The sequence below is a fragment of the Nicotiana sylvestris genome, chromosome 5 (assembly GCF_000393655.2).
Source record: "Nicotiana sylvestris chromosome 5, ASM39365v2, whole genome shotgun sequence".
Classification (NCBI taxonomy): Eukaryota; Viridiplantae; Streptophyta; class Magnoliopsida; order Solanales; family Solanaceae; genus Nicotiana; species Nicotiana sylvestris.
The window spans coordinates 3,404,060-3,416,792 of NC_091061.1; positions in this window are offsets into that span (position 1 = coordinate 3,404,060).

Genomic DNA, 12,733 nt, shown 5'->3' on the forward strand with positions numbered 1-12,733 from the left:
CAATCAGGCGCCCACCTGGAAAACAAAAGGAAAACAATCCAAGTTTCGAGAAAAAGCAGTGCAAGTGTTGGAAATCAGGCGCCCACCTGGAGAACAAAGGGAAAACAACAATGTTCAAAGGAAGACAGTTCAAGTTCAGCAATCAGGCGCCCACCTGGAAAACAAAGGGAAAACAATCCAAGTTTTGAGGAAAAGCAGTACAAGTGTTGGAAATCAGGTGCCCACCTGTAGAACAAAGGGAAAGCAGCAATGTTCAAAGGAAGACAGTTCAAGTTCAGCAATCAGGCGCCCACCTGGAAAACAAAGAGAAAATAATTCAAGTTTCAGAGGAAAGGAAGACAATTCAAATGTTGGTAATCAGGCGTCCACCTGGAGAACAAAGGAAAAACAACAATGTTCAAAGGAAAACGATTCAAGTTCAGCAATCAGGCGCCCACCTGGAGAACAAAGGGAAAGCAACAATGTTCAAAGGAAGACGGTTCAAGTTCAACAATCAGGCACCTACATGGAAAACAAAGGGAAAATAGTTCAAGTTTCGAGGGAAAGTAGTGCAAGTATTGGAAATCAGGCGCCCACCTGGAGAACAAGGAGAAGGCAGTCCAAGTTTCGAAGGAAGACAATTCGAGTTTTGGAGAATAAGGGAATTTTACTTCAGAATACAATTCAAGTCAGCAACAAAGGATGCTCACCCGGGGAGCACAAGTCAACTGAGCAGTAGAAATTGTAAGATCAAGTTTGAAGATGTGTAGATAGGATTCCTGTAATTCCTAGATCATAGTCTAGTCTAGCTTCTTTTTTTTTTGGGAGTAATAATGAGTTCAGCAAGCAGTAGCAGCAACAGCAATAGTGAAATCACACCTTCCTGGTAGTCCTAGCTACCGAAACTTCCCGAACTACACTGACCTGATTCCTTTATAGCCAAGGATATGTAGGCAACCTCGGAAGCAGGGTGTGGTCAAATCTTTCAAAAATGCTTCACACGGAGTATTCAAACGGGCAAAAATCGCTCGAGCAAAGATGGGCAGTTGTGAGCACGTGATTTTTTCCCTATATGAATTACTCCTATAAAATTCAAGAAAATAAAAATTTTCCATTATTTGCAATTTTATAGGATTTGGTGAGAATTTATGTTAATTGTTTACATTTCTGTGCATGTTTATTTCTGTTAAAAATCATGAAAATGTTAGAAATACCATGAATTGCATTTAGAATTTATTTTTATATTTTTTGAGGTCGATTAGTGAATTAGTTGCTTTATTAAAATTAAAATCCCAAAAATTGGCCCACTTTTGCATTTTAGTTTTTTTTTAATTTTAAAAATTAGTAATTTCCTCTCTTAATTTAGGAGTAATTAATTTTCATAAATATTTTAGTAGATGATCAGTCTTTTCTTTCAAAATAATTATTTTAGGAGTATTAATTTAGGTTTGAATTAATTAAAATAGGAAAAGAGAAAAATAGAAAAAAAAAAGAAATGAAAAAGAGAATTAAAAAACAGGGTTGTTGTGTAATGGACCAAAAATGCAAAGCCCAAATCATTTTTCCTCACCCATTCGCCCAGCCCAACTCCATACCCGGATTCAGCCCAGCCCCACTCTCGAATCAAAACGACCTCGTTTCCATAAGGTCAATCCCAGCCGTCGATCTAATTCGATCCAATGACTGGGAACTGGGTATCCAAACCATATAAAGTGTCTGAACCCACCCCTTAAACCATTCGAACCCCTTCCACTCTTTCATCTCTCTCAATCCAAACCCTAGAAGATTCGACGCCCCCAAATCCCCATCATCTTCGGCCGGCGGCGCAACCCCAAACCACCTCCAAATTCACACCTTGTAACCACCAAGCCTACCCAAACTCGAAACCTTTGGTGTTTTTCCCAAATAACTGCTGGAATTCGTTGAATCTCAAATCCAGATGTGCCCTAATTTCGGAGTCCAGAATTTTTTTTGAAGCTTCCGCTTGTCATGGCTCGAAGCTAGCCCTGGTAGACCATTATTGACTAGAGTGGTCATCATGATCTGCTTCAAGCTTTGTCAAAGCATCCCAAGTTTGGTCATTTATGCTCTTATTCTCTGAGTTTTGGTGAGTTGTTCATCTCTTTCTTTATCTTTATTTTTTGGGTCTTCTTCTCCTCTTGATTCTTTTTTTTTCTTCCTTTCTTTTCTGTTTCAAATCGATTTCTGCTTGCATGTTAGGTTTAAATCATATTAGTTTATGGTAATATTAGCTTAATAATACAGTTAACATATTTTGATAGTACATTTGATTTCATGCTTGCTTTTTGCTCAATTCTACTTTTATTTTTGATTCTTTGGAAATCTGATGTCAGGAGTTCAAAACTCCGTTGGTCTATTGTTCTTGCGGTTTGTTGGTTTTGGATTGGAAATTGGGCCAGGTAGTACAGAAGCCTAAAGAAAAGGGGGAGGGTTTCAATTCTGGCTGTTTGGCCCATTTGTTGGATTTTGATAAGGTAAATAACAACCTTCTAAAGGGTATTTAGGGGAATAGGATAGATAGGATTCTTGGTTAACTGCCTAGGAAGCTGTTAGGAAGGTGGGAATTGGGTGAATTACTGAATAGTTTAAAAGTAGGGTCCAAAATAAAAAGATAAAAAATTGGGGAAGGGGTAAATGGTAAAGTTTTAAAATCAATTTTGCTGCCCTAAAGCTGGCTATAAAAAGACTCATTCCCTTCATTTTCTGGTAGGGATTAGAATACAAAAACTAGAAAATGACTGAAATACACACACACTGATATAGGTTAAAAATTAGAAAGAAAAACACAAAAAAAGTCTCCAACACTGTTCCATTGCAACTGATTTTCATTTTTTTGGGGGTTTAAAAACTTGAACACATTGCTGCTCTTCTAGGTTCTAATCATGGATTAAATTAATGGTGTTGCAGTTGTTTATTGTAGTCTGAAGCTCTATTAATCTCTTTTGTCACCTTGCTGAAGTTTTTGTTATTTTTGGCTATATCCAGGTATGGCCATTACTCTTGAAATGGCAAGTTTGAATCAATGCATGGATTAAAGTGGAAATGCGCTATTCTGCCTTTCATTCTTCTATTTATCTTCAGCATTTGATATGTGTTACTGGTTTATGGTAGTTGTTACTTCCTAGTTATGGCTGGGTGTCAGTATTTGTGCCTTTCTTTAGTGAACTAGGAGTTTGAATATTCTGAGTCTCACATTTGTATAGTGTTTGGTTATAATTTTAAGAATTATTTAACTATGGTTGTAAAGTTGCTAAATGACTTGGACATTTGAACATTTTCAGCATGTTTTAATTGTTTGATTCCGTAAACATGCATGGTTAGATGATTAGGACAAATGTTAGTCCATTAATATTGCAGTGTAGTTTGATTTCAGAATGTGCGTTTCATTTTAGCGGAACACTGCTGATTATTTGAGCCACAATAAGTTAAAGAAAAGTTGTTGGGTCTCAAATGAGTTTGACATGGGGCCCAATTTCAGTTGGCCCAGTCTTAAGCTGGGGCATTTTCAGATCAATGTCAATTATTTGTTTGCTTGATAATTTGTTTAGCTTAATTCAATTTTGGTTGGCAGCATGATGAAATCGCTTTTGGATAACCAATAATCTGTGCTTGGGGTTTGTGTTTGGCCCAACTGAGTCGTTGATGCTTCCTGCAGCTTCAATTTCGACTTTGGGCTTCCCCTTGAGCCCAATCCCTTTAGTCTCGTTTCTGGTTGTATCTGCATTAATTTGGGGCCTCTAGTTGGCCTGCTCCTAAATATAGTTAAAGGGGCCAGAGCATGTACCCCAAGTCATTTACTAATTGCTCAAACCAATTGGCTCTAAATAATCAAGAGCCCAATACATGTACCCCAACCCCTATTACCACTAACAACCGTTCTTTTAGTTCAAATCAATTAGAGATAAGAGCATCCAACCTGCATTAATTAGATGTGTTTCTTTTAAAAACAAATTGAGGTGTGCCATATCAAACAAGACCTATAATTTATGGCCATCAAAGACTAGATCAAGACATCACTTGAAGAAAGAGATTTGAGTCATGCCATAAGCAAATTTAATCATCCATGACCCTCGTATTAATCTTATGACTTAGAATATAAAATGACAAATGCTCGTAGTTGCTTTAGGCTCGTTTAATATATCATTGTGATTGTAGACACGTTTGCGTGACATGATTACGATTTCTAAAAAACAAAACTGGAGTATGCGTTCGCGCAACTTCAGCCAAATTTTCCTTAAATAATAATAAAGCGTTATTAATTGTGGGCACGTTTGCGTGACATGATTTTTGACGCACCAAACAAATGGGTACACGTACGCGTGACCTGTTTCAAGATAATTTTTTAATTAAAAAAGGCAAATGCACATAGGTTCTAAAATTGAGTAATTAGACAATTTGATTAAACCGAGTAAGATCAAACCGACCATGCTAAAATCACGGAACCCGGGAATGCCTAACACCTTCTTCCGGATTAACAGAATTCCTTACCCGGATTTTTGTGTTCGCAGACCGTAAATAGAGTCAAACTTTCTTGATTCGAAATTTTAAACCGGTGACTTAGGACACCATAAATTATCCCAAGTGGCGACTTTGATTTTAATATAAATAATCCCGTTTTGATTGTCACTTAAATTGGAAAAAAAACTCTCTTATGCCCTTCCGGGGTAGTAAAAAGGAGGTGTGACAATGGTAAGCGATGACTATTGTTCCTTAGGTCATTTATGTTGGTCCAGAAAATTTTTAGGTTTATCCGGGTCCAATCGCCCTGGCCCAAGCAGATGGCTCGAGCAATAACAAACAAAAATCTGAGAATCGGGAAGAATTTCAGTTTGATGCCCGTAAAATGCCAAAAATAAGGAACGGTCATACCGAGGCAATGCTTATTATTCCTTAGTTTGTTTTTGATAGTCCGGCAAAATTTTAGATGACCCGAGTGTAGTCTCCTTGGCCCATGCAGATGGCGTGGGTTATAACACATGAAAATTTTGGAATCAAGCCGAATTCTAGTTTTATGGCCCTAAAACGCCAAAAATGAGAAACAGTCATGGCGAGGCTATGCCTATTATTCCTTAGTTCATTTTTGATGGTCCGACAAAATTTTAGGTGATCCGGGTCTGAACGCCAGGGACCTTGCAGATGGCGTGGGCTATAAAACACGAAAATCAAGGAATCGAGCAGACTTCCAGTTTTATGGCCCTGAAACACCAATAAATGAGGAAGGGTTATGACGAGGAGATGACTATTGTTCCTTAGAACATTTTTGATGGTTCGGCAAAATTTTAGGCGATCCGAGTCCCTCCTCCCGGACCAATGCAGATGATGTAGGTTATAGCACACGAAAATCTGAGAATCGAGCGAAATTCCAGTTTTATGGCCCCAGTACACCAAAAATCGAGGAACGGTCATTTTGAGTCGGTGCCTATTGTTACTTAGTTAGTTTCTGATGGTCTGGCAAAATTTTAGGCGATCCAGGTTTGGTCGCTCGGGCTAGGGATGCTTATCAGGCATATTGGGCGGTTATTTACTCTTAATGGTTTGGCTTATCGGTTATCGGCTTTTAAATGTACTAATCCGCTCGCCACCCGATAAGATATTGGGCGAATTGGTATCGGTTTAACTCTTATCGAGCGGTTATCGGGCGATTTATCTGCCTAATTCAATCTATACTGATTTTCTTGCACCAACACTTGTGGTTAGAAAAAGAGACACATCATGGAAAGAAGATCGTTACATGGCATCTTTTCCATCCAGAGAAAAGCGGGGATACTAGTTTAGCGCGTTCCTTGCAGTTCGAAGAATGTCTGAACTGTTGACACAAGACATTCTATGCTGCCCATATTCGTTCAGCTTTTCTCTTCTTGCCATTTTCTCCCCCATGTCCAATTGGGGAAATATCTCCTCCAAGGTTGTCGAGTTATCCCTTTCGTTCAACTTTAGATTAGTAGTAGCAGTGACCATCATGTAAATAGATGAGAGAGGGCGGGTAGAGGCTGCAGTTTGATGGTTGAGAGTCAGAAGTTGAGATAATTATACTTGAAGAGTGGAAGACTGAAGTGGAAGGGTTTTTGATATTTAATATATATATGGATAAAAATAAATTATATATATATATTCTTAGCGGGTTAACGGATTATCCGTTAAGAAAATTGAATAATCCGCCCCCAAATCGATAAGCCATTAATGAAAAAATTTCAATCTGTTCCCCGTCTGTTAAACCATTAACCTAATACCAATAAGCCATTAAGCTTCGATTTCGGTTCAGTTCGGAACACCCCTAGCCTGGGCCCATGCAGATGGCGTGGGCTATAACACACGAATATCTAGGAATCTGGCGGAATTCCAGTTTTATGGTCCTAAAATGAGGGATGGTCATAGTGAGGCGATGACTATTGTTCCTTAGGTCGAGTCTGGTTGTCCGGAAAATTTTTAGGCGATCCGGGTCCAATCGCCCTGGCCCATGCAGATGGCCTGAGCAATAACGCATGAAAATTTGATAATCGGGCAGTAGTTTTATGGCCCTAAAACTCCAATTATGAGGTACGATCATGGAAAAACGATGCTTATTATTCCTGAGTTCATTTCTGATGGTCCTGCAAAATTTTAGACGATCTGGGTCTAGTCTCCTGGGCCCATGCAGATAGCGTGGGCTATGCCTATTATTCCTTAGTTCGTTTTTGATGGTCCGGTGAAATTTTAGGCAATCGGGGTTCGGTCGCCAGGGCCTATTCAGATGGTGTGGGCGATAGAACTCGGAAATCAAGGAATCGAGTAGAAATCCAATTTTATAGCCCAAAATCACCGATAAACGGGAGCTGTTATGGTGAGGCAATGACTATTTTTCCATAGGTCATTTTTGATGGTCCGATAAAATTTTAGGCGATCTGAATCCGGTCAGCCGGACCCATGCAGATGGCCTGGGTTATAATACATGAAAATTCGGGAGTCGGGCGGAATTCCAATTTTATGGCCCTAATACGCCAAAAATTGAGGAACAATCATGTGAAGGCGGTGCCTATTGTTACTTAGTTAGTTTTTGATGGTCCGGAAAATTTTTAGGCGATCCAGGTTTGGTTGCCGGGCCCATGCATATGGTGTAGGCTATAGCACAGGAAAATCTAGGAATCGAGCGGAGTTCCAATTTATTACCCAAAAATGCCAAAAAATGAGGCACGGTCATGGTGAGATGATGCCAATGAGGCGATGACTCATGGGGAGGCATACATACTGTACCTTAGTTCATTTCTGATGTTCCGGAAAATTTTTAGGTGATCCAGGTTTGATCGTCCGCACCCAAGCAAATGACGTGGGCTATAGTATACGAAAATCTAGAAATCGAGCGAAATTCCAGTTTATGGCCCTAAAATGCCAAAAAACGAGGGACGATCATGGTGAGGCAATGACTATTGTTCCTTAGGTCATTTCTGTTGGTCCGGTAAAATTTTAGGTGATCTGGGTCCGGTCACCCGGGCCCATGCAAATAGCATGGGCTATAGCACATGGAAATCGAGGAATCGGGTGGAATTCCAGTTTTTAAGTCCCTGAAATGCCAAGAACGAGGGACGGTAATAGAGAGGAGATGATTATTGTTCCTTAGATTATTTCGGTTGGTCTGGTAAAATTTTAGCTGATCCGGATCTGGTCACATGGGCCCATGCAGATGGTGTGGGCTCTATTGCACATGAAAATCTATGATTCGGGCAAAATTCTAGTTTTATAGCCCTAATATCCCAAAAATTGAGGAACAACTCATGGGAGGCATGCCTACTATACCTTAGTTCATTTATGATGTTCTGGCATAATTTTAGGTGATCCGAGTCCGATCACCCGGACCCAAACAAATGACGTGGGCTGTAACACATGAAAATTTGGTAATTACGTGGAATTCCAATTTTATGGCCCTAAAATGCCAAAAAATGAGGAACGACCATGGAGAGACGAACACTATTGTTCCTTAGGTCACTTCAGATGGTCCGGTAAAATTTTAGGCGATACGTGTCCAGTCGCCCGGGCCCATGCAGATGGTGTGGACTATAACACATGAAAATCTAAAAATCGGACAGAATTCAAATTTTATTGCCCTAAAATGCCAAAAAACGAGGAACGATCATGGCAAGGTGATGATTATTGTTCCTTAGTCGTTTCTAATGGTCCAATAATATTTTTGGTGATCCAGGTCTGCTCTCCCCGCCCCATACAGATTGTGTGGTTATAGCACACGAAAATCTGGGAATCAGGCGAAATTCCAATTTTATGCCCCTAAAATGCCAGAAAATGAGAAACGTTCATGGCGAGGTGATGCCTATAGTTCTGTAAGTCTTATTGATTGTCCGGCAAAGTTTTAGGCGATAGGAATCTGTTTTCTCAGGCCCATGCAGATGGCGTTATACCACATGAAATTTGGAAATCGGGCAGAATTCCTAATTTATGGCCCTAAAACGCCAAAAAATGAGGAAAGGTCATTGCGAGGCGATTCCTATTGTTCCTTATTTAGTTTCTGATGGTCCAGCAAAATTTTAGGAGATCCGGGTCTGGTCACCCATGCCCATGTAGATAGCATGGGCTATAGCACACGAAAATATAGGAATTGGGTGGAATTCAAGTTTTATGGCCGTAAAATAATTAAAAGAAATGAGGAACGGTTATGGCGAGGCGATGCCTATTATTCCTTAGGTCATTTTCTGATGGTCTAGCAAAAGTTTAGGCGATCCAGGTCCGGTCTCCTGGGCCCATTCAGATGACGTGGGCTATAACACACGAAAATCTAGGAATCGGATGGAATTCCAGTTTGATGGCCCTAAAACGCCAAAAAATAAGGAACGATCATGGAGAAGCGATGACTATTGTTCCTTAGGTTAATTCTGATGGTTCGAAAAATATTTTGGCGATCCAAGTCCAATCGTCCGGGCCCGTATAGATAGCGTGAGCTATATCACCTTAAAATCTGGGAATCAGCCAGAATCTCAATTTTATGACCCTATAACACCAAAAAATAAGAAGCGATCATGGCTAGGCGATGCTTATTGTTCCTTCGGCCGTTTTAGATGGTCCGACAAAAAATTTAGCGACCTAGGTCTGGTCATCCGGGCCCATGCAGATGACGTGGGTTATAGCACACGAAAATCTTGGAATCGGGAAATATTCTAGTTTTATGGCCCTAAAATGCCAAAAAACAAGGAACATCATGGTGAGGCGATGCCCATTTTCCTTAGGTCATTTCTGATCGTCTGGTAAAATATTAGGTTATCCGGGTCCAGTCTCCCTGGCCCATGCAGATGATGTGGGCTATAATGAAAATCTAGAAATCGAGCGGAATTCTAGTTTTATGGCCCTAAATGCCAAAAAAGAGGAACGGTTAGAGCGAGGCGATGACTATTATTCCTTAGGTTGTTTTTTATGGTGCGGAAAAATTTTATGCGATCCAAGTCCTATCGTCCGAGACCATGCAAATTTGGGGTTTGAGTTCATGAGAAGCTTCACTTTCAGTATTATGACTTGTATGCATAACTGGAATTAAGATTTGGGGAGTTCGGAGTTGATTTGGAAAGTAAATTCTCATTTCGGAAGCCTAAAGCTAGAAGAATCTGATTAAGGGTTGATTCTGAGTAAACGATCTCGGAGGGATTTGAAGGTTCCAACAGGTTCTATGATGATTTTGAACTTGGGCATATATCCGGATTGGGTTTTGCATGACCCGGGAGAATTTCGGTGCCTATTGTGGAAGTTAGCATTTTGGGAAGAATTTCATAAGTATGGGTTGCAGTGCATTTCAGTGTTATCGATGTCCTCTTGGGATTTCGAGTATGGGAATATCTCCGTATCGAAATTTTGGTATTGGGAGCACGTCCGGAAGTGGATTCGGAGGTCCGTAGATCATTTTGGAGTCGTTTGGCTAAAGTTAGAAATTTGAAGGTTTTGAGAAGTTTGACCGAAAGTGGACTTTTTGGTATCGGGGTTGGATTCTGATTCCGGAAGTTTGAGTAGGTCCGTAATATCAAATATAACTTGTGTGCAAAATTTGAGGTCATCGGACGTGATTTGATAGGTTTCAGCATCGAATATAGAAGTTTGAAGTTCTAAAGAAGCTTGAATTGAGTTGCGCTTCGTGATTTCGACATTGTTTAATGTGATTTGAGGCCTCTAGCAGGTCCGTATCACGTTTTGGAACAGGTTGTTTAATGTGATTTCGGGTGGCTAACTGATCGAATTTGGAATTTGAAGAAGAATTGAGGTAGCTGATATATGGTGTAACCGCGCCTGCGAGGTTTTGGCCGCATGTGCGTGTCACGACCCGGATTTTCCACCCTCGAGAGTCGTGATGGCGCCTACTAATGTGAGCTAGGCAAGCCGACTATTGAACAAATAACCTTTTTACCCTTTTGATTCTCTTTAACAGTTATAAAGCAACAATGTGTAAACAGTGGAAATTTAGAATAAGCGGAAGAAAAGCAATAGAGTATCTGAACATGTAACTAATACAACTGTTTAAACCTCAACCACCCAGAAGTGGTGTCACAGTGTCACAGACAATCTAAGATTTTGCTACATACAAGTCCGAAAAATAAACGATACACTATTTCTGAATTAAGGAAATAAAGCAGGGATAAAGGGATAGAGGGAGACGCTAGGGCCTGTGGACACCTGCAGGTCTACCTTGGATCTCCGCGTGGATTGAAGGTAGCCACCCAATCTACGGTCCAAAAGCTGCTCCGAGATCTGCACATAGTGCAGAGTGTAGTATCAGCACAACCGACCCCATGTACTGATAAGTGCCTAGCCTAACCTCGGCAAAGTAGTGACGAGGCTAGGACCAGACTACCACATAAACCTGTGCAATTCAACTATATACAGTGGAAAAGAAGAACAGAAATAAACAGTCAAATATAGGAGGGGTAGCATGCTACGGGGGAGATATCAATTCAGAATAGAAAAACAATAGATAATTGAAGGAAACAGTAAATCTTGGATATCATCAAAGAACCAGAATTCAATAAGTGCACGGTATCACCCTTCGTTCTTTTACTCTCGTCCTCACCAAAGTAGTCAAGTAATGAAAATGTGCACGACATCACCCTTCATGCTTTTACTCTCGTCCTCACCATATAATCAATATAATCGGTACGGAATGGTACATCGTGCGGCACAACATCACCCTTCGTGCTTTACACTCTTTCCTCACAAATCATACACGGCATCACCCTTCGTGCTTTAACACTCTCTCACCAAAACAATATACGACATCACCCTTTGTGCTTTAGCACTCTTCCTCACCCAAACAACAATCACAAACAATAGGACAAGAGAATAAATGAAATTACAATAAGAATCCCGGCAAGGGAACAATAGTGCAACAATCAAGTCCCGGCAAGGGAATAACATCAAAAGAAACCTCAACATCCCGGCAAGGGAGATAAAATGAAAAACAATAATAACCCGTCAAGGGAGTTAATATAATGATTCTCTTCTCTTTTACACTTTTACTTCATAACTCTCTTCACAACTTTGAGCCAATGCTCTAAAAGATTTAATTTCCACTTATACTTTCACATTTCATTGTACAACTCGAGCCAACGCTCCTCAATGTTCAAATGTTACAATTACTTCCACAAACTTTTTCCAACAATAAAAATCATCATCAAAGCATGAATAATACAACGAAGCCATAATAATCACAATATAAGACTCACGGGCATGCTTGACACCAACGTATAGATACTCGTCACTGTGCCTATACGTCGTACTCGATGAATACCACATAGCAAATATGACTCGACTCCTAAATCCTCAAGCTAAGGTTAGACCAAACACTTACCTCGCTGCTATGAACACAATTCAAGCATCTACAATCGCTTTACCTCTTCATTCCACCACCAATTCACTCGTATCTAGCTACAAGTTACTTAAGTACATCAATAAATGCTAAATGAATCAACTCCAACGCATGAAAATGAGTTTTCCAAAGTTTTACCCAAAAAGTCATAAATTGCCCCCGGGCCTACATGGTCAAAACCCGAGGTTCGAACCAAAACCCAATTACCCATTCCCCCACGAACCCAAATATATAATTTGTTTTGAAATCGGACCTCAAATCGAGGTCCAAATCCCCAATTTTTAAAAAACCTAGGTTCTACCCAAAACACCCAATTTTCCCCATGAAAATCATTGATTTTGAGTTGAAATCATCTGAAAAGATGTTAATGATTGAAGAAAACAAGTTAAAATTAACTTACAATCGATTTGGAAGAAGAGTTGTCTTTGAAAAATTGCCTAAGAGTGTTTTGGTTTTGAAAGAGTGAAAAGTGGGAGATTTTCGGCTAGGTATAAAAATTGCAGGTTGCAGATATGGGAATTGCGACCAGGGTTCGCAATTGTGAACCCCGACCTCTACTATGTTCGCATTTTCGAACAAACTGTCGCATTTGCGACAAAGTAGATTTTCCGGTCTTCTTCGCATTTACGATAGACCTCTCGCAAATGCCAAATCACATTTGCGACTAAGGCAGTAGCTGGGGGGAATCGCATTTGCGATGGGAACCTTGCATTTGCGAGATAGTGCTGGCTGGGCTAGTTCGCATTTGCGACATAGCCTTCACAAATGCGATCTCGCATTTGCGAGCCATACGAAGCCTGCAGGCCTGCAATATATCAGTTCAAAATCTGCAACATCCTAAGTCAAAATTCCACTCCGTGGCCTATCCAAAACTCACCCGAGCCCTCGGGGCTCCAAACCAACCAC